This window comes from Sminthopsis crassicaudata, chromosome 3 (assembly GCF_048593235.1).
Source record: "Sminthopsis crassicaudata isolate SCR6 chromosome 3, ASM4859323v1, whole genome shotgun sequence".
Classification (NCBI taxonomy): Eukaryota; Metazoa; Chordata; class Mammalia; order Dasyuromorphia; family Dasyuridae; genus Sminthopsis; species Sminthopsis crassicaudata.
The window spans coordinates 579,510,523-579,533,750 of record NC_133619.1 but is presented as its reverse complement, the minus strand read 5'-3'; the positions used below and the strand labels follow the sequence as shown (position 1 = coordinate 579,533,750).

The 23,228-nt window shown below is 38.0% G+C and overlaps 1 protein-coding gene across 7 annotated transcripts in view; it reads right to left on the bottom strand.

Annotated features, from left to right (window-relative positions):
* The window catches only part of NUMA1 (nuclear mitotic apparatus protein 1), an 83,545-nt gene that overhangs the window by 57,426 nt on the left and 2,891 nt on the right, over positions 1-23,228 (bottom strand). For 3 of the 7 annotated variants that reach the window (XM_074304923.1, XM_074304930.1, XM_074304928.1), the window contains exon 1: positions 3,713-3,852. The exons of 2 other annotated variants lie outside the window; for them this stretch is intronic. The gene's annotated coding sequence lies outside the window, so the exon portion shown is untranslated. Of the gene's footprint in view, positions 1-1,293; positions 1,315-3,301; positions 3,474-3,712; positions 3,853-23,228 lie in introns of those variants that run through there. 2 more of the 7 variants (XM_074304925.1, XM_074304926.1) reach the window with 2 other exon arrangements.

Here is a 23,228-nt window from a genome sequence, read left to right as displayed (position 1 = left end):
AAAATGCCATCTACATCCACAGACAGAACTATGGAAACTGAATGTGGATTAAAACATGGTATCTGCACCTTTTATTTGTTTTTCTGTATCATGTTTTTTTCCCCTTTTGGTCCAATTTTTCTTGTACAACATGACAAACATGAAAATATGCTTAAAAGAATTGCACATATTTAATCTATATCAGATTGCTTGTTGTTTTGGGGATGGGGGAGGTAATGAAATGAGGGAGAAAAATTTGGAACACAAAATCTTTAAAAAATGAATGTTAAAAACTTTCTTTACATGTATTTGTAAAAATAAAATACCACTGAGGAAAAAAAAAAAAAAAAAAAAAGGAAAGGAAATAAAGAGAATCCCAAAGAACCATTGCCCTATAAAGAGTAGAAAGCAGAATGGGAGACAGAAACTTGATTAAAAAGGGTTGAAAAATATGGCCTAAGATGCCCAATTTGATAATACGAACTGTTTTTCTAATTACTATCATTTAAAGTAAGACAATGTAATATAAATACTTATTAATTTATCAAATCCAACACTTTGCTTCCAAATATTAATTTCACAAATATAAGATGGGGAATGTATGTCTAGACAGTAGTTCATCTGAAAAAGATCTGAATGTTAAGGGACTCACTATATACTATTAAGCTCAATATGAATTAAAAGTACAACATGGCAGCCAAAAAAGCTAATGTAATCTCAATCTGCACTCTGAAAAAAAAGGTGTATAGTGGTAGGGCTGTGAAATTATCAACCTCACTAGAGGGGTTTCTTATTTAGACATAGGCTTGACTAAATAGCTTCTGAGGTCTTTTTTACTCCAAGATTCTGATTTTAGAATAAGAGCAGCTGGTTCAAATCTTGGCTTTGTGATTAGTACTACTGTACTAGTATTTTATGATCTTGGTCAAGCCACAACATCTTTTACTAGATAATGTCAAATTCTAAAACCTATGAATCTGTAATAAAGTGGTTCTACCAATTGACAATCTGAGGTCTATATAGAAAAAAGTCTTAAGATCTCTGGATACTGATCATTGATTCCTAGAAACGAGCAGTTTCCCTTTCTTCCCCACCCCACTCTTAAATCATCTAGCAGCCATTATCTGCCCTCTTGAGCTACTCTTGCTGGAAAAACCAATATGGTTTTGTAATATACACACTACTCTCCCCTTATCCTGTCTTTCCTCTCAATCTCTCTGCACTTCAGAGATTGTTCCATCTGGACTCTAGATTATCTTCTAGCTCTTGATCTATGATCCTCTAATCTAAGGTATATATAGGAACATTCCTCACCTCTTGGAGTCAGCCATTCCACTGGGTTCTAAGTAAAACAGGATTAATGAATTATCCTAGAATGATATATAACCAGTCCTTCAGCTCAAGAAGAGTACACTATGGCTTTAAAAAGACATTGGCTAGGAACCCAAGGGATTTCAGCCAGAGCTCCATCTTCTCCTCCCTCCCTCTGAAATCTGAGGAAGGCCCCACCCATAAGACACAGCCATGGTGATGGCGACACAGAAAAACAGGGTGATTCTCCTCACTCACAGAACCCGAGGCCATTTTAGAGATCTCAGGCTAGCTCGGATCCCACAATTCTGAATGATCTTCAGCATTTGTTCCCACAGCTTTTTCATTCTTCCCATCTTTGATGCCTAAACAAAGGGTAACAATGGTTCCTCTTTCCTTTGGACTTTTCAGGAAAGACCTAGTAGCCACCTCACATTTCCAAAGTTGTGATAAAGCATCTAGACTCCTCCCCAGCAGGATCTACTCCCACATTTTTATATTTAACCCTCTGAGTACTAAAAGAGTGAAGCCCTAAGGAAGGAAGCCTTCTCACTCACACTGTCAAAAGGGTTTCCTGGCTTGCACCCTTTTCTGGGGCTCAATGAGTTAACCAAAGTCAGTTCCATGTCTATGCTGTAGCTAATGCAAACCACATGTCCAGATGAAGGAAAATGAGACATCAGAAGGATTCATGTTGACCATTCTCAGTATCTTTAATGGGAAGATCAAGGTCTTCTTGCCCAAGTAGCTAACAGCTCCCTTGAGATTGTTATTTATTTCCTTATGTCCTACTTAAACTGCAAGTTTATCTACAGATAATGCCAAAAGCAGTAACCTTTGACATCATAGAGCAGTTGGCCAGGGTTCCCTCTCATTCCTTTACATCAGGGGTTCTCAAACTTCAGCCCACCTGGTTATGGCAAATGGGCTGAGGGGCGGAAACAGTGTGAGCTTTTGTTTTTAGAGATAGTCCGGCCCTCCCACAGTCTGAGGGACAGTGAACTGGTCCCCTATTTAAACAGTTTGAGAACCACTGCTTTATATGTTCCTATATTAAATCTACTTTCTCCAGGATGTAGTTGTCCACTCAGAGATCACTTTAAGTTAGCTTCTCAAAGGGCTTTGAGGACAAAGAGATTTTCTAAATAAATCAAATGCCTTCTCCAGGTTCCTGAATAATCACATCACTCAAGTAACACATTATCTGTTCTTAAGTATCCTGTCTCCAAAAAGAAGAGATTGACTCTAATGCAGACCTGCAGAATAAGCCCCTTGCTCTCTTGTTCCTCCAGCAACTTCAGAGCAATGTATATGGAGGTAGAGTGGGATTAGAGGGACAACATCAAAATCTCCCCTTGTTAGAAACTCCACAGGGACACAGATGACGAATCTGTCCAGTACACAGAGGGAAACAAGAACTGTGTGCATACTTACTATCTTCCCTAAGGTAGAGGAAGGAGGAAAGAAGATAAACCTGTGTCTTATATTGGAAGTGCATGAAGAGCAAGGGAAAGGAAAAAAGAAGACAAAATGAGATCCTAATTTCTGGATAACACAAAGTTGAGAGCTCTCTGGTCTATAGGGGCTTGTAGAGTTAGGCAGTCAGGCCAAATGTCTTCTTAGAAGAGGTCCCTGCCAGGAAGCAGGCTTTCTGAAAAGAACAGATCTGGGCTCAGGTCCTCCCCTTTTACACACAGCCTAATCTCCTCTTTGAAGTTTGGCCCAGAGCCTAAGAGCCCTGAAGAGCAGTGGAGAAGGTAGAATCTCAATTATTTTTTGTGGTTCATCAGTCCGTTTACAAGCGTCTTGTCGGCCCTGTCCGGCCTGGAGAGAGTCACAAGACTTGGGGTAAGATAGGAAATGGGCAGTCAATATACACCCCTACTGGATCTTTCATCGCTCGTGCGCAATCCCTTAGAAACCCTTCTTCACTCCCACCTGTCCTCTCTCAGCCCCCGCCCCCCTCAAATCAGCCTGCTTCCCACCCTGGGAGACCATTTGTTTCTACTACCTCCAGGCCTCCCAAGGGATAAAGAACCGTCTCCGGGCTTGCTTCCGTAGCTCAACGCGCAGACCGGCGCACACGTATACACAAACGTGCGCACACACACCCTTCCCCAAACAAAAACTCGCTGACATTATAAGAGGGGCAAAGGGAAAAGCCCAATCCCTCTGCCCCTGTACTCCAAAGAGCGCCAAGTCCCGGATGTGGCCAAGCCGAGCCAAGCCGCGCTCCCGGGCCTGCTTGTTTACTCGCTTCGCACCGCACGGCCCCTTTCCCCTCCCCCCTCTCCCCCGCCTCCCTCCTCCCCCGAAGCCGGATGGCGCAGCAAGCGCAGGGGGCGCAAAATCCACCCCACCCCCCTCCTTCCACGTTTGAACAAAAACCCCAGAGACAAAGTCTTCGTGCGAAGGGCCTTACCCGACTCCTAAAGCCGAAGGCTTCTGGGCCCTTTAATCCGCCATTAGCGTTTAAATCTTGGAAGGCAAAGAACGAAAACAAGAAGAGGAGGAAAAAGAAGAGGGAAGAGGAAGGAGGGAAGAGGGAGGAGGGAGGAGGGAGAAAGAAAAGTAACCCCACGCACAAAAGAAAAGTTGTTGGTTTTCTCCTCCGTAAGCCTGGCAGGAGCGAGGGGGCTGGCGGCGGGCCAGGCGTGCGTCACGGGCCGCAGTCTGCTTTCTTTAAAGGCGCAGCGAGCCCGGCTCCTCTCGCCGCCGCCGGGAGAGCCCTCCGCCCAGGCGCGCTCCTCCCAAGCGGGGGTGGGGTGGGGGGGGCAGCCGCTGGGGGGGGGGGGGGCGGCCCGGGCTGCGGGGGCGGGGGGGCCTGCCTGAAGGGGAGGAGCTGCGGTCACATCCAGCTCTAGCCTAGACACACAAAACGCAATTTCTGAGGCCTGGCTGTCGGACCTGTTGTCAGATCCCAGAAATTCTCTCTCCAAATGTTTCTGGGCAGCCCCCCCCCAACCCCTCTCGGTGAGAGCTCAGCCAGCTCCCGCTCCCCCGGGCAGACCAGGGCTCCCACAAGGATTAGCTGAACCTTTAGCATGGCCACGTAGCCTTCAATGGTACATATTGCAGGGCACGGAGCCAACGCAGGCTAAAAAGTCTTTTACTTGGGTCAGGTTTTTGCTGGTGCGGGGCCTTCTCTTCTCACACACACACACACACACACACACACACACACAAACACACACACAGTCCGACGGTGCCACCAGCCTGAGAACATGGCTGCCATTCAAATCCATTCCCCAAAAGAATTCCCTCTACTCCATTCCTTCGGCTTGACAAGACCAAGTTCCAAGCTGTCTGCTCCTCCCCCTGGCTACCCCACCTGGCCCCAGTATACAGGCTGCTGCTCTGCCGGAGAGGCTACTATGGGCTATTGTCCAGTGTGGAATGGCTGACAAAACCCCAGCAGGGCTGCCCGAACCTAATCCCCATTCTGTTGTGCATCTGTGGGGAGGGGCAGGAAGAGACAGTGAACAGAAATGGGCACTAGTACCAAAACTGATTGCTCTCCCCCAGGTGTATGGGTCAATAGGTCAATGATCATCTCAGGTATAGCAGAAATAGAAACAGATCAGAGAGAATCCTATACAACATTCTATGGAGCAGTCTTGCCATCCCCATACCCAATGCAAAAGCTAAGAATCAAGGGAGTCTGTGCAACTACATCTAATTTTATTTCTGAAACATTATCTTGTACACCAATTATAGCAGAAAGATCACTAGACTTAGGAGTATCAGGAGGTCTGCGTTTGAATCCCGTAGGTTATTTGCTAATCTCCTCATCTAGAAAATAGAAACAGCCACGCTTGTATCAAGCACCTGAAAGGATTGTTATGAACAAAGTGCTTTGTAAAACTTATAGCACTATAAAAATATAAACCATTATGTGCTATTATAGAAGTGTTAAGAACAGAGTGCTCCCAAACAAGCAGTGTTTTCTTCTCTTTAACCATGTTTCAGAACACACTCTAAGACCAATTCGAGTGGATATCAGCTTAAGTCTGGCATTCAAGACTTTTTATGATCTGACTATAATTTACTTCTTTTGCCAGCCAAATGCTTTTGGCTCCAGCCAATCCTGTCTATAAACTATCTACAAAGCAAATCTTGGGGATTCCTGTTTCACAATACCCAATGACCTTCCTATCACTAGTAATGTTTAAGTATAAGTGAGGGAGTCTTATCTATACAGTAGGTAGAACTATATGACCTTTAAATTTCCTGTTAACTATGAGAACTTAGAACTAGAAGAATGCTCTTCTTCCTCTCTTGTCTACCTGAACCTTACATTCAAATCCCAGGTGTGTTACTGATCTTGGACAAACAATTTTGCCTCTCTAAGCCTGTTTCCTCTTTTATAAAATGAGAGAATTAAGCTTTAAGACCTACATACTCTGGATTCTAAATGTCAACTCTGTGAAATCATCTCTTACTGTGCCACTGAACAGTTCTTCCTCTGTACAATTAATATTTCTATCATTCATATGACATATCATCTATTTGCCTGATAATGTCAATTATTGGTTTTTAAGTGTCTATTCCCTCAAAAAAAGCACAGAAGCTGTCTGAGGGTAGGGATGATGTCTCATACAGGCCTGATCTGCATGAGGTCAGCCAGAACAAACTGTTTTGCATTCCTGTTAATATAATAACAGTCATCGGTTTTAGATTTTGGGCTGGATCTGTAATGTTATGTATGATGCGGGCGTAGCCCCCTTTAAGATTCCTTATTCTGATCCCCAATTTCTTTTGGGACTGACCTTTGATTACAAGATCTGGTCTAAACCACTCTTTTGTATTCCAAGGGGAGAGATGCAGATCTGAGCCAGTTTGGGCTGTACCCAGTCCCCATTCTAATGATCTGCTCAGGTAGCCCAACCCCCACCTGGTGGGTTCTGGCTATCGAGGAATCAACCTGGGCTCCACCCATATGTCCCTTCAAGCAAATAAAAGAGCCAAGCTGGAATCATCTCTTGGCAGAGAGTTGAAACATTCAGACACCATGCTTTGCATCACAGACTCTCTTGTCCCGCCGCCTTTGGTGTATTTCTTCCTCTATCTAATACCTTTTACTAACCAGACTTTAACCTTGCTTCCAAATCCTACAATAAACCTCTTTTTATCAATCTAGGTTTTCCTGTCTGTAAATTCATTTACAGGGGACTCTCCCGTCCAATAGACCTCATTTAACTTTGTATCCTTGCGCTGAACCCAAAGGGGTTGCAGGAGAGCTCCATTTGACTCCCTGTACCCCAAACCTGCCACTAAACCTCAATTAATCCTAATTTTATTTAGATATCATTTGGTTATACCTCATCATTAGGTATATACCTTTATCAATGAAATTTACAATTCATCAAGTATTCATTAAACTATTATGTGCCAGGCACTGTGTCAATTAGTATAGGTCAGTTGGAACAGATCTTAGTCCCTTTACAGCCTACTATCTTGTATAATTCTTAGCTAAGTCTTTCCATTAATCCTGCATAACAGGAAAAAAAATAAAATTTAGAGATGCAAATTCTGAGTGATGCTGCTGAGAGTAGCCTGGGAAACCTTAAAAAAATAGCCCATTAGAAAACAATTGCTGAACAAACTCATAGCAGTGCCTATAAATATTATTATGAGATATCCGTTTCCCATACCATACCACCTTTAAGACAGAGAAAACTGGGAAAAAACCCATCCATCAAGCTTCTAATTCCCTATATTATCATAAATTCAAAGATATATAAGGCATGGAAGGTGGAAGAAATACATTCATGTAGTATCTTGTATCAATTTACCTAATTAAACTTCACTGGTTACCCATGCCCCTCCAACCTTTAACCCCTCCCCCCTTCCAGCTACCCTGTATTCCAAACAAATTAGATGATTCATTTACAGGGCCTGCCTAAAATGTTTCTACCTCTTGCTTTTGCTGGGTTTATTTCCTATTTCTGGTTTGCCTTACCCCTACATTGCTACTTGTCAAGATTAGATCCATTTTTCCAAGGTCCTGCTTAATAATGGTAATTCCACATTTTTATAGTACTCACAGTTTCACGAAGTCTCAAAGTTGGAAAGGACTTCAAGGGTTCAGATAGTACTTTTACAAGAATTTACTAAATAACTTGCCTGACAAGTGACTATTCAGCTTTTACTTGAAGCTCTCCAATGACAGCAAACCCACCACTTCTCAAAGCAATCCATTCCACTTTGGGGTAAATAGAATTGTTAGGAATTGTTTCATTATCTCAAGCCCATATTTCTAAATTCCTACACAGAACAAATCTATTTCCTGTCCCAACAACTAGTATGTTACCCATTCCAGCTTTTTATTATCTATACATCTGATAAGCATTCTATCTTCACCTTTAAGCAAGTAAGTCATTCAAAGAGTCAGAGAACTTGGGAGTTGAAAAAGAGACCTCAGTGGTCATGAAGTCTAACCTATCATACATGAAAGAAATCCCTATTATATAGCATGCCTGACAAGTAGTTGGTACAGCCTCTGCCTGAAGATCTACAAGAAAGAACTTACCATCTCCTCAGGCAACCTAATCCACTCTTGACAGTTCTAATCATTAGGAAGTTTTCCCTGACATCAGGCCTGAAATTTGCCTCTTTTCCATTTTTAGCCATTGTTCCTGATTCTAACCTCTGGATCTTCTTTTATGTGATGGCCTTTCAAACACTTGTCTCACATGTTTCTCCAGAACAAATGTGTACAATACCTTCAGCTGATTCTCATATCACAGAATCAAGCCCTTCCCATCATGATTGTCCTACTCTGGATATTCTCCAGCTTACCAAAGTCTGTCTTAAAATCTAGTGTCCAAAAATGTACTATAATAGTGCAGATGAAGTCTGACAAAGGCAGAGTATGGATCAACTATGAATTTCCTATTCCTGAATTCATGCTTTGCCTTAAGGCAGTTGAAATTTGAATTTGTTTTGGTAGTCACATTATATTGCAGACTCATTAACTCAGCTTGCAGGCCACTAAAACTCTTTTCAGAACATTTGCTATCTAATCATGTCTCCCCCATCCTATATTTGTGAAGTTATTTTTTAAATTTAACTAAATTTCATTTATTCCCTACTGAACTTTGTCTTAAGAGATTCAGTCAAATGCGCTAGCCTGTCAAGATCCTTTTTCCATTTTCATTTTTTTCCAACATGTTAGCTCTTTCTTCTAGCTTTATAGCATCTGAAAATTTGGTACTAGCCTTGAATTCAGGAGGACCCGAGTTCAAATCTGATCTCAGACACTTAACACTTCCTAGCTGTGTGACCCTGGGCGAGTCACTTAACCCCAGCCTCAGGAAAAAAAAAAAAAATTGAAAATGAAGACCCAACAATATACTTCCCCATTTGGATCTAAGTATCTTTGTAAATTATCTTTTTAAATTATGACAGTTGTAGGATCACAGACTGAAATAAAACGAATTTGGAACCATATATATTTAAATGACTATCACATAGTGTCAAACCAAAATATTAAAAAGATGAAACACATTACTCAAAGTAAAATATTAACATTTACTGATTAATAATCATTAGAGTTCAAAAAATATTTTTGAATTAGTAAATAAAAATTACTTTAAAATATTGTTTACATTATCTTTAGAAATACTCATATATTTGGGCTCAATTGAAATCCTTATTGAAAGGATGAATGACCAAAAAAGTTTTAAGAACTGTGATTTAGCCCAACTCCCAAAATACTATGAGGAACTTTGCAAAATAACTAGCTAATAATGTTACAAAAAAGTAAACTGGGTTGGCCTAATATGACCTCTTCTTGTTGTTGGCCCTTTATAACTATCATTTTCTTTCCAGACATTTACTAATACTTTTAATACTACATTCTAGAACTGTTAGAAATTTAATGTACTATTTAGAGATGCTGACCAGAAACTCAGATCCAAAGATTGATGCAAATAGTTTTCTCACAATTGTCATTATAATTGGATTATATAAGATAATGGCTGCAAAAAAGGAAAGTAGTACCCTTGACAATAACAAAGTATGGAAAGGGGCTAGGTTACGGAGAAAAGATAATGAGTTCAATTTTAAACGTGTTGAATTTGAGATGCCTGTGAACATACAGTTCAAAATGTCCAATTTTAAGGTCTCCCAGAGAAAAAGCTGGGGCAAATACCATCATTCCAAAAGGTGAGGTAGGACTATAGCTCAGGAAAGAAACCAGATCTAATGTATGTAGATCTAGGAATAATACACATGACATGACAGATATTAGACAGACAAACACAGGCAAGCAGACAGGCAGGCAGACAGACAGATGTAATAACTGAACCCATGGAAGTTGATGAAGTCACCAGGAAAAAGAGTATAGAGAGAAGAGGGCCCAGAAGAGGGCTTTTAGGAATACATCTATACATAGGGAGTAAGATGTACTTAAATCTTATGACAATACGAAAGAGTAAAAAAAAGAAAAAATGAGTACATAGAAAAGACAATCAAAAAAGATTAATGTAATAAAAACCCATAACAGGCAGAGGATCTAAGGAGAGATGAACAGTGTTAAAATGCTGCAGAAGGCTGAGAAACTACCATTGTATTTGGCAATTATGAGATCACAGGAAACTTTGAAAAGTTTCAGTTAAGTGTCAGAAACTGGACAGCAAAAGGTTGAGGAGTGATAAAGTAGAGGCAAAAAAGTGTAAATAGCTTTTTCTGCCATTCTGTCTGTGAAAAAAGAAAATATATACATAAGATGATAGCTTAGATATATTATCAGGGGCAAGCGAAGGATATTTTTTTAAAGGCTAGGAAAACCTGGGGAGATTCACAGATAGGAGAGAAGAGATACTCAAGATTAGAGAAAGAAATGGGATGATTGTGGGGGTAATCTTCCAGAATGGATGGGATCAAGTTAATGAAAAGAGAATGACTAGAACTCTCTCTCAAGGTGATCTTAGAAGAAAGAATGGTATAAAAGAATAGGCATTGACTAAGGAAAAGGTGGGGCACAATACTTCTATTATTTCAGAAACACATCAAGAGTTTATTTACTTGTTAGCACTACTGTCTATCTACCCAGGTTATTTATACCTTCGGAATCTAATACTTAATGTGCAACAAGAAAATGGTATTTACACACATATATTGTATCTAGGTTATATTGTAACACATGTAAAATGTATGGGATTGCCTGTCATGGGGGGGGGGGAGTGAAGGGAGGGGGGGAATAATTTGGAAAAATAAATACAAGGGATAATATTATAAAAAAAATTACTTATGCATATATACTGTGGGAAAAAAAATTCTAAATTAAAAAAAAAAAAAAAAAAAAAAAGAGTTTATTTACTAACTGGCTCTTTCCCAAGAGGGCCACCTAATGAGGCAGTGTTTGTTAGACTGAGGGTTCTTAAGGGAGAAATGCAGGGCAAATACAAAATACAGTCTTCCTTAGATCCACCATTCCACTCACTTTCCCCTCTTAAAAGATCTTTCAAACACTTTGTGAAACAGATGACATTCCTACCATCTCTTTACAAAATTAGGGGACTGTGCTCTTGGCCTGGATTCAGGAAGACTGGAGGTCAAAAATGTCCAGCTTCGGGGCAGCTAGGTGGTGCAATGGATAAGAGCACCAGCCTTGAATTCAGGAGGACCCAAGTTCAAATCTGGTCTCAGACACTTAACACTTCCTAGCTGTGTGACCCTGGGCAAGTCACTTAACCCCAGCCTCAAAAAAAAAAAAAGATTATACTATTCCACAAAAAAATAGGAACAAGTATTTGCTTAATCATTTCCATATCTTTATTCCTTATGAAATATTATATTTATCACGCTTTTTTGATGTGATTAGGTTTGTTTTCTTCTTTTTGTTCTGTATTATAAGAAATGGCTCTCGAGGAGGGGAAAATAGGAATGGATACATTAGAAAATGCAAATGATCAAAAATGAAATATATTAATTAAATGTGCTTGTTTTCAAAACAGTGACTAGGCTCAACCGGGCATACTGCCCCTCTCAAGACAGTGATATATATTAATCTCCAACAAAAATTCAACCTTTCTTCCTTTTGAGACATCCCCACAGAATATGAACTGAAGTCTCATTATACATTGCACATATCACTTGGTGCAATAGATAAGATGCAATCAAAATAACCATTATGGATCAGAGAACATTCTATATCCCCAGAGGAAAACTACACAAAATAGTTAGGAAAATTCCAAAGTGAAATCTGTTATGGTGGCAAGAGTCTTCAGCATAAGTCTGAACCAATGAGATCTACAGCATGTCATAAAAGCTGAATATAGATGTGATGTGCAACTCCTTCTACATCTCTGGAAGCTGTATTCATTCTTGGGCCTTTGAAACATGGTACTTTTCATGATGATGGTGGTGAAGGTTTATTGAGGAGAGAGCACTGATTATAGGTTTCCCCCCTACCTAATTTCATTTTAGCCACACAGCTGAATTCTAATATTCCCCTCCAAACAACTTTAAAATAATGCCTCAAATAAAACTTTGGTGTAACAAAGCTAATAAAAAGTTCGGGTGAGACATTTTTATGGCCTAAAAAAATTTAGGAAGTTGGAAGGAGAAGTCTGTAATGGAGAAATGCAGGTCTAAATGGAGAACCCGCTCATGTAGTGGCATCCAGGGATGGTAAATGGACTGGACAACTAGTTAAAAGATTACAGGGAACCCTTTGTTGATACTGGGTAAAGCTGACACTGATCAGGAACTCTATTGCCCATATGTAGTCCTAGGTTTCAGATCCAGGATGGATAAGAACACTAGTGATCAGAGGCCCTGGTCACAGTTCCAAGGCAAAAAGAAGAGACAGTGTGTGCAGCTGGAAGGGATCAGGAGCCCTTCCTGCATAGTTATTATTGTTCAATCATTTCAATCATGTCTTCATTAGTCCATCTGAAGTTTTCTTGACAAAAATACTAAAGTAACTTTTGCAGCTAATTTTACAGATGAAGAAACTGAGGCAGCAAGCAGGGAGAAGTGACTTGTTCAGGGTCATACAAAAAGTGTCTTGAGGCTGAATTTGAACTCAGGATTTCCTAACTCCAGGCCCAGAACTCTATCCATTGTATTACTTAGTTGCCCCTCCTTGGTAAAGACAAGAGAGCAAAACAGGAGAGAAGTGACCATACCGTTCCCAGAATCACAGCACTCTGGGAGCACTAAAATTGGCAGACTTTCCCTCCAAAAAAACTACCTCTGAAAACAGCAGCATGAAAAAGCATGAAGCTTGGTGTCCCGGTCCAGTGGGACTCAGTTATTCAGGGAGTCGAGGGGGACCCAGCCTGAAAGAGAAACGGGTGAGAAAGAAGAGCGAGACCAAGCAGATTCTTGTCAAGGTCTCAGTTGATTGCTCTTGGGGTACAGCTTATATAGCAAAAAGCATGAGAAAGAGAAGTAGGGTTGGGCCTGGGAAAGAAGCAGGAGTGATGGAGAAGTAGGATTGGGCCTGGGGATGGCTGGTTCAATGAACAGGAACAGTTTGTGATTAGGATACAATGTTGGAATATTCTATGGTCGGCCAGTTCTCAGAACAATTTGTCTGAGGGTAATACCCACTTAGAAACACCTGGGCAGGCCCACTTGGGGGGAGAGACACCTGGGCCGAAGCCATTGGTTCTCAACAGCTTGGGATAATGCATCCCCTCCTCCAGGTGAGCAGAGTCCAACTTTACATGAAATTCAAAATCAAGAAATAGACTAGAAGAATGAGCAAATAAGAACATTTTGATCATAAAAAGACAATATGGTGGCAAGGAAGTCCAAGACATAAGCTCACAAGATAACAATATGAAAACAAACCAAAAAATCCTCAAAGAAAAATGTTAATTTGACCCAAGTCTAACAAGAACTCTGGGAAGAGTTATAGAATGAAATGAGTGTTCAGACAGAAAATATTTCAAGCAGCCAGAAAAAAAAATTTCAAATATCATGGAGCTATCATCAGGATCATACAAGATTTAATGACTTCTACATTAAAGGAGTAGAGGGCTTGGAATATGATATACTAGAAGACAAGGAGCTAAGATTTCAATCAAGAATCACCTACCCAGTAAAACAGAATGTAATCTTTCAAGGGGGAAAAGTGGATATTTAAGGAAGCAGAGGACTTTCAAGTTTCCTGATGAAAAGACCAGAAATAAATAGGAAATCTGACACAAAAATCAAACACAGGATTCAAGAAAAAAAAGCATAAAGGATAAATATGAAAAAGTAATCATAAGAAACTCAAAGTAAAGTTCAACTGTATACATTTTTTATCTAGAAAGATGATACATGTAACTCCTAAAATTCTAGTGTTAGGGCAATTAAAAGAAGTTTACATAGGTAGAGGATTTGGGTATAAGTCTTATCTTGGAATGATCTCAAAAAAAAAATAAAGGAGTAAGAAAGACAGATGTATTGGAAAAAGGGAAAAGAGAGGGCAGAAAATGGGGAGGGAGAATTTCTCACACAAAAGAGGTGCACAAGGCAAGCTACTGCTGACAATGCTTGAACTTCACTTTCATTGGGATTGGTTCAATACTCAGTAGTGTAAAGAAAGGTAACTTAGGGAGATAAAACAAAGAGGGGATTGATGATAAAAGGACAGATTAAGAGAGAAACTGATTAGAAGCAAAACAGACTTAAGGAAGGATAGGATAAAAAGAGAAAAGAAGAAACAGTAGAAATTGGAATGGAGGCAAATACATGTAATCATAACTAAATGGGAATGGGATGAGTCCTCCATGAACTTAAGCAAATGAAATATATGGTATATAAAGAAATAGCAATATTCTAGGATGAACAGCTATATAGAAATGATTTTGCTATTTTCAGTAGTACAATTCTCTGAAGGACTTATGAAAAATCTTATCCATAAGCAGAGAAGAAACTGTCTGAATATATACTAAATTACTGTCTCTCTCTCTCTCTTTTTTTTTTTTTTGCTGAGGCAATTGGGATTAAGTGACTAGCCCAGGGTTCCACAGCTAGAAAGTGTTAATTGTTTGAGGCCACATTTGAACTCAGATCCTTTTGACTTCAGGGCTAGTGCTCTATGCACTGCATCACTTAGCTGCCCCCTCTCTGTCTTTTTTAACATTATTTTTCTTGAGCTTTTTTTTTTTTTTTTTTTTAATTGGTGCAGAAGAGCTGCTTTCTTTCACAACATGACTTTTATGGAAATGTTTTGGAACAATTTCACATGTGGTTTCTTAATGGAGGCTGGGTTTGAAAATAAGGGAGAGAAATCTGAAACTCAAAAGTTTAAAAAAGTGTTAGAAAATATTAAGCAAATAAACAAACAAAAAAAAGAAAAGAAACCAGAAACCAAAACAGTATTGTATACAAGATTCACATTTGTGTACAAGATACACACAGTTAAAAATAACAGAATTCTGGAACAGAAACTAATATGTTTCAGTTGAACTTAATAAAAAAAAAAAGGCAGGGATAGCAATCATGATCTCAGAGCAAAAGCAAAATTAAATTTAAGGGATAATCAGGAAAACTACATTATGTTAAAAGATGTATTAAACAATATAAAAAAATTTTACACCAAGTTTCTTTGATAGACTACTTCTCAAATATATGCTGAGAATTGAATCAAATTTGTAAAAATAAGTCATTCCCCAAATGATAAAAGGTCAAAGCATATAAACTGCCTGTTTATATGCTCTAAATCATTACTGATTAAAGAAAGGCAAATTAAAACAATTCTGAGCTACTACTTCCCACCTATCAGAGATGAGAAATACTGGAGGGGATGAGGGAAAAATAGGTATGCTAAGGAATTGCTAGTGTAGTGAACTGGTCCAACCATCCTGGAAAACAATTTCAAACTATGATCAAAGGGAAATAAAACCACATAATCTTTGAATTAGCAATACATCCTAAGTCTATACCCCAAAGAGATCAAAGAAAAAGGAAAAGGACCTATATGTACAATTATATGCATACATATGTAGATACAGATATCAGCTTTTTGTGGTAGCAAAGAATTGGAAATCGAAAGGATATTCATCAATTGGGGAATGGCTAAATGTTTTCAGAAAAACAAGGCAAGATCTATACAACCTGAGATTAAAGTGAAGGAAGAAGAACTAAAAGATCTTTGCATACAGAATAACAGCAATGTTGTAATGATGATGAAATGTGAAAGACTTGATTATTCTAATCAATACAGTGATTCAAGATAATTACAAAGGACTCAAGGTGAAAAAAATGCTTTCTACTGTCAAAGGGAGAAAACTGATATAAACTCTTCAGTACAAACTAAAGTATCATTTTCTCACTTTTTCTTGCTTAGAAAAATAATGGAAATATGTTTTTCATGATTTTGCATCAATATATAATTGATTTATTTCTTGCCTTTTTAGTGGGTAGATAATTTGGAATTCAAAATTCAAAAATAATCCTAAAAATAATGCTTTTTTTAAAAAACAAAAATTTGTACAAAGTTTATTTCTTTTTAAAAGTTTCAATAATTTTTTCAGATACATGCAATGATGGTTTTTAACATTCATTTTTGTAAAATTTTTGTATTCTAAATATTTTCTCCCTCTCTCTCTAATTGCGCCCTCCCTAAGACAATAAGTCATCTTGATATGGACTATATAAGTATAACACTTTTAAATAAATTTCCATATGTTGTCAAGAAAAAACAGAACAAAAGGGGAAAAAACAATGAGAAAGAAAAAGCAAACAAACAAAAGGTAAATATGCTTTTATCCACATTATTTTATTTTATCTAGTCTTTTATTTATTTATCCAGTCTCAAGAGTTCTCTCTCTGGATGCAGATGGCATTTTTGGATCACTGCATTACAGAGAAGAGCTAACTCTCATAGTTGAGCATCACACAATTTTGCTGTTATTGAATACAATGGTTTCCTAGTCCTGCTCCCTTCAGTCAGCATCAATTCATGTAAATCTTTCCAGACTTTCTGAAATCAGCCTGCTCCTCATTTCTTATAGAACAATAAAATTCCATTACATTCATATACTCTAATTTAGCCATTCCCCAATTGATAGGTATTCACTCAATTCCAATTCCTTACCATATAAAAAGAGCTACTACAAACATTTTTGCACCTTTTCCCCTTATTTTATGGGTTCTTTTTCTCTTTTATAATCTCTTGGGGATACTAGTGACTGGATCAAAGAGTATATACCCTTTTGGGAACAATTACAAATTGCTCTTTATAATGGCTGGATCAGTTCACAACTCTTATCAACAATGCATTTTAGTATTCCAATTTTCCCACATCCCTTCTCATTCTTTTTCTGTCACCTTAGTTAACTGGTCAGATTTGAAGGCATAGCTCAGAGCTATCTTAATTTGCCTTTCTTTTACATTGTTTATTTCAATAAAAACTTCAGCTTGAAAAATAAAATAAAGTCAAAGATCAAATATAAAAAAGGCATCCATTATTTGGTTATAGCTACTAATCTAGAACCAGCTGTTTATTTTTCAAATCTATTTTTCTCTTCCAAATTCCCTGCTTTCAATTGTCAATCAATATGAAAAATAGCACCACTGCACCTAAGTTCTTCAGTTTCTTGTCCAGAACTTCTAAACCCTAGCAATGCTTTTTGGTTCTTTCTGATATCATTATTTGTTTCTAGGTGAATCATCAAAAGTGGTAATCAAGAAATCACTAAACAAATTGGTAATATAAATAATGTGGAACATTATTGTGCAGTAAAAAAAAAAAAAATCACGAGTGAGGAATTCAAGGAAACATGGAAAATCTGTATGAAATTATGCATAGTGAAATAAAAATCATCAGAATATAAATTCATTGCAAGTAGAGATCATTTTATCCTATATATTTGTATCCCTAGCACATTGCCAGGACTGTAGTAATCATTTAAATAAAAATATCTGCTGACTGATTAAATTGTCACAAGAATAATTTAAACAATAACTTTAAAAGTAACTGAAAACTTCACTAAAAAGAAACTAAATCCTAAAATGCCATTCTCTTCTCTGCATAGAGAGGTAAGAAACTTCTAAGCAGAATGGTATATACATCACCAGGTGTTTTTGCTTGTTTTTCTTTGTTACAAGAGATTGGGTGTGGGATAGGAGGGAAGACATCACAGTTATTTCCAAAAAAAGACATGCAAAAACATGTATAATCATGTAAAAGCATTCTTTTCTTAATGCTTTATAAAAGCATTTTTTTCTTTAATTAAAAAAAAAAAAAAAAAAAAAAAAAAAAGAGTTATGGTGAAGTATTTTCCCAAACAAAGGCAGGCTATCTTATCTTGTTTCCCTCAAGAAGGAAGTTCTGAATTAAACCACACCTTGATTTTCTGATATGAGGTGTATAAGCTGTATAAGTTGTCCTAGAAGGAAATTCAACTATTTAAAAAAAAAAAAAAAAAAAAAAAAAAAAAGACTCAAAAGACCTACTTGTTTCCTCACCAGTTAAACAGAAATGACACAGTGACAAAGCTTTGGTTAAGATAAAGGGTTCTATAAATATCAGCTATTCTTCCTCTGATTATAAAGAGTTAATCATAGGATTTCATATATACACTTGTACACCAATATTTATTGATTTCAAAAAATCCACTTGCAAGACATTATCACTCTTAGTCTTTGACAATTTTTACTCTCTGGTCACATTTCACCAATTATCTTTTGCCTTCTTCCCTTCCTATCCAGAAGGACTCTATCCTTTTACCCCCCAATCAAACTACCTTCATCATAACTGTTGATTGCCTCACATGGCACATTGTGTAGAGACAGGTTCTAGCCACACTTCACTTTACTTTCTTGGCTAGGAACAGGGTGATTAGACGACTGGCCAAGGATCAAAACTGAGTAGTGGAACTTAGGTTTTCTTACCTCTAAGTCCTGCTCTCTATCCACTGTGTCTACAAGTGCTAGAAATTTTATAGATTATATAGACAGATTTGAGGGTCACATAGACAGTCTTACTTAGTTAGAGATAATAATTAAATCTAAGCCTTCTGATTCCAGGTCTAATGTTCTTTCTTCAATATTATACTTCGTTCTCTGTCAGGTAATATTCAGGATTTGTGTGTAATCATACCTAGTTTTGAGTGGAAAAAGAACCCCAGTCCCAAAATGGAACAAAACAAAGCCAATTATTTATTTATGTACACCCTTTGGAGTCACATGCTTTATAGCCTGGCTGCCTAGATAACAACTGTAAATTATTTACAGGCATTTAAGGGGAACCCCATTAAGATCTGTGTAGTAAGGACCTCGATTTCAAACTACTTAAATTTCCATTGAAACGATGCAGATTGTTTTGTTTTTGGAGAGACGTATGGCAAAATGCAATAAAAATCACAAAATTTAGTGTGGTTTTTGCGCTTGATTCCATTGTTAGCACTTTATTCTAAAAGTAAAATAAAAAGGAAGGGATCTATTTGTAAAAGAACATGAATAGCTCAGCCATACATCTGTAGTAGTCAAAAAAGAAATTAAGAACTAAAGAATGGCTGAACGAATAATATATTAATATAATTGAATGTTAGGGTTATAAGCAATACAATGCATGATGGGCAAAACCAAAACTATATGCATATTATAATTATTTTAAAAGCAAAACTAAAGTTAGTAAAATCAAGTATTACAAAGTTCTGTGGTATTTATAGTTAAAGGTCTTCATAACCTGGACTCCTTCCAATTTTTCCATCCTTGTACTACTACTACCTTGACTCCCCTCTACAGATTATGGAAAAGCTATACTGACCTACTGGAGTCCTTACTTTGGATTCCCCTTCACTTCCCCTTTTCCAACTTCCCTGGCCTCTGCTCAAAACTACCTCTGCAGGAAGCCTTTGCTAATCCTTCCAGAGAGGCCAGTATTTTTCATCCCCACTTATTTTTTATATATGTTATATATACTTACTTATTTACATGAAGACTTTTCCATTTGAATATTAGGTCCATGAAGGCAGGGGTCATGTTTTATCTGTAACTCCAATGCTTATACATTGACACAGAATATATGGGAAACAACTGACTAGATAAAAGAGCCCAATTCATTCAGATGAAAGCAAAAGTCAGTTCTCCAAAGAAGTTTGGAGGTGTTTTTAGGACCTGTAATTTCATCTAGTCCTAAAAACATAATATCATTAGTTACTTAAACTCACAGCGATTAAAAGTGGCTAGCCCAAAGTCATCAAGATGGTGTCAAAGGCTGAATGTTAATCAGATCTCCCCCCTCCCCCACCCTAAGGTAACTGGGGTTAAATGACTTGCCCAGGGTCACAGAACTTCTAAAAGTGTAATGTTTTATTCATGTTCTGGCAAGCAACAAACTTGAAACTGGCAAATAGCTCAGATCCCTTGTCCTGTATCATTAAACTCTCACTTACTTCATATATTAATGTTTGGGACAAAAAGACCTACCCAAATTGACTACTCAGAGATCACTCATAGAAAGCAGAATTATTTATTAGAATCTCGAGAAGTGGCCCCCATCCTGGTCTGCAAGTCAATTTCACAGCAGGATAGGGCCAGAGCCTTGAAAATGCTTACAGCTTTTATACATTTCAGACAAAGAACCTCTAAAATATCACCCTCTATATGTTGTGATTGGTCACATAAGTCTACTGTTCCCCTAGTTGGTCAGTGGAATGTAACAGACAAGGTGATATACAGCTTCTTCAGCCACAGTTAACAATGGGATGTAGTCCAGGCCTTATCTGAAATCACATGACTGGGGAGAAGCTGAAACTGAGGCCTACAGGCTTGATTTACTTTAGGACCTGTAAGTTCTTCACCCTTTTCCCACATATTAACTCTAACCTGACACAACAGGAAACCAGGTCTACTCCATCTGCCCCTTCTCATATATTCCTTGGGGCCAAGCACCCACAGGTAAGGGCATGATATGAAAGGGAGGGAGGGAAGGAAAGAAAGAAAGAAGGAAAGGAGGAAGGGAGAGAGGGAAGAAGGAAAAAGGAAGACAAGACAGACCAGAGGAAAGAGAGAGACAAAGCTGTATTGCCCAAATAACTGATTCAGTTGGATGTCTAGTCCAGCAATTCCACACCCAGAGATTATTGTCTGTCTTTTATTCTTGAAGAGGATCATGACACCAAAAAAGTCTTGCCATGACATGCAAGTGAACTTGATTTAAGTAAGAGTGGGCTGTGCAAGGTCACCAGTTTCTTTCTCCTCCAGAGCGATTTGGGTTGAATGACAAGTTGGTCAGAAATCCTAAGTCTTAGTCTTTGACAAATTTTATTCTTTAGTCATCTCACCAATTATCTTTTGCCTCTGGGAGGAGGAAGTTCTCCCAGATTGGAGGGTTTTTGTTTTTGTTTTTGTTTTTTTTGGTTTATTTTTGGGGGGAGGCTTGAGTAGGCAAAAGAAGTCATTCTTTGCCTCAAATCTTTCCTAACCTTAATCCCTGAAAGGGCATCACCTTGGTCAGAGACCTGTAAAGATCTTAGCATTCAGGGCCATCTCCAGTTGTCCCAATCTGTATCTTGTCACTGGACACAGATCAACTACCTTCCTGATGTCAAAAGTCCTCCTTGAGAACAAAGGACAAATAAAAATTCATACTGTCAGATTAGGTAGGAATGAAGAAAAGGCCAAAAACAGGCCTTTTCTCTTCAAGGAACTCATAGTCTAATGGGGGAGACAACTATGTACAAACAAGATTATGTGAAGTTGGCTAAATCATTAGCCTCTGATCATGAGACTGATTTCAGAAAGGCCCATATTTCAGAGGCTTGCATGATTTGATGCTAAGTGAAGTGAGTAGACTCAAGAAAACATTGTTCACAGCAACAAGACTGTGTTGATCAACTCTGATGGCTCTTTTCAAAAAAATGAGGTGATTCAGGCCAATTCCAATAGAGTTGTGATGGAAAGAGCCAACTGCATCTAGAAAGAATGTTATGGGAACTGAATGTGGATCACAACATAGTATTTTCACTTTTTTTGTTGCTGTTTGCTTGCTTTTTTCTAATTTTTTTTCCCTTTTTGATCTCATTTTTCTTGTATAACATGATTAATGTGGAAATAAAGTTTAGGAGATTTGTATGTTTAACCTATATTGAATTGCTTGCTATCCTGCTATCCAGATAAGGGAGGAAGGAGAAGGGAAGGAAAAAAATTTGGAACACAAAATTTTGCAGGGGTGAATGTTGAAAACTATCTTTGCATGTATTTTAAAAATAAAAGGTTATTATCAATTTAAAAAAAAATAAATCATTAGGTTCTCTGGCCATCACTTAACTCCATGCCTGGCACATAGTAAGAATTTAATAAACATTCTTTGATTGTTGACTGACTCCAAATATAATCTCTCTTTTTTTGAATCAGTGAATCCTGAAAAATGTATTATACCAAAGCCAGAAACTAATGCCAAGTAAATGAGTGTTCTTTATAACAGGTTACAGCAGGTCTCCAGTTAAAGTAGCAATTACAAATGGCTGGGAAATTTCTTGTCATTTTACAATGGGCAGAGCTTTAGTAAATGACTCTTGTTTTAAATACTCAAATTGGGTGTTCTGGAAGAGCAGGGATGTTCAAGTGATCTAGGAATAGTAACACATTAAATACCTCATCATCTCCTATCAGTAGAACTTCTTTCCATCCTCATTCTTAATGTCCTAATCAAACATAGATATGTTAAATAAAAACATACTTCATAAAAAGACTTGGTCATTTTGAACAGAAATCAAAATTACATATAATTACAAAAACTGTCCTCATTTTTATTTCTCTAATCTATTTTTGTTCTGTTTAAAACTTCTTCCCTGAACAATGAAATTATTATTAAAATTTTTATATGTGCCAAATGTTAAAATTGCCAAGGTATACAGATAATCAATGGTTGAGGATAATTAGGTAGAATAGTAGACTGTGTTAGAATACTCCAGAAAGGCTTGGAGAGACTTACGGAACTGGTACTAAGTGGAGTAGAATCAAGAAAACATTGTATATACAGCAACAAGATAATCAGTTCTGATGGATGTGACTTTTTTTAAAAATGGGGTGATTTAAGCCAATTCCTTTCTGATTCTCAACCCCTATCCCCTTTAAGATTTCTTTCTTATCCCCAACTCCCATGACTGACCTTTGATTTATAAGACCTGGTCAATCTGCTCAGGTTTCCCAACACCCACCTGGCAGGTTCTGGCCCTCACCTGGTTCAGCTAGCAACCAACTTGGAACTCCACCCATAAGCCCCTTTTACCAAATAAAAGAGCCCAGCTGGAATCATCTCTTTGCAGAGGATTGAAACATGCAAGCAACATGCTTTGCATCAGACTCTCTGTCCACCACTTATGGTATATTCTTTTCTTTATCTAATACCTTTTACTAACTAGACTTTAACTTTACTTCCAAACCCCAAATAAACCTTTTTAACAATCTAGGTTTTCGGGCCTTACAGGGGACTCTGTGCTGCCACTAGAACGCATTTAACTTTGTATCCTTGCCGAATCCAAAGAGGTTGCAGGGGAGCTCCATTTGACTCCCTGTACCCCGAACCTGCCACTAGACCTCAATTAAACCTAATTTTATTTAGGTACTCCTTATCTAGACCTCATCAAGAACACTGTGCATACACAGCCACAAGATTATGTGATGATCAACTCTGAAGGATGTGGCTCTTTTCATTAATGAGGTGATTTCAGGGAAATTTCAATGCACTTGTGGAGAGAGCCATCTGCATTGAGAAAAGCATCGTGGGGCCTGAATGTGGATTCAAACATGGTATTTTCATCTTTTTTTTTCTCATTTTTTTTCTTTTTGATCTGATTTCTTATGCAGCATGATAAATGTGGAAATATGTGTAGAAGAATTGTACATATTTAATATACATTGGATTGCTTGCTCCCTAGAGGAGAAGGGGAGGGAGAAGGAAGGAGAAAAGTTTGGAGCACAAATGTTTTGCAAGGGTAAATGTTGAAAACTATCTTTGCAAGTATTTTGGAGGGCTA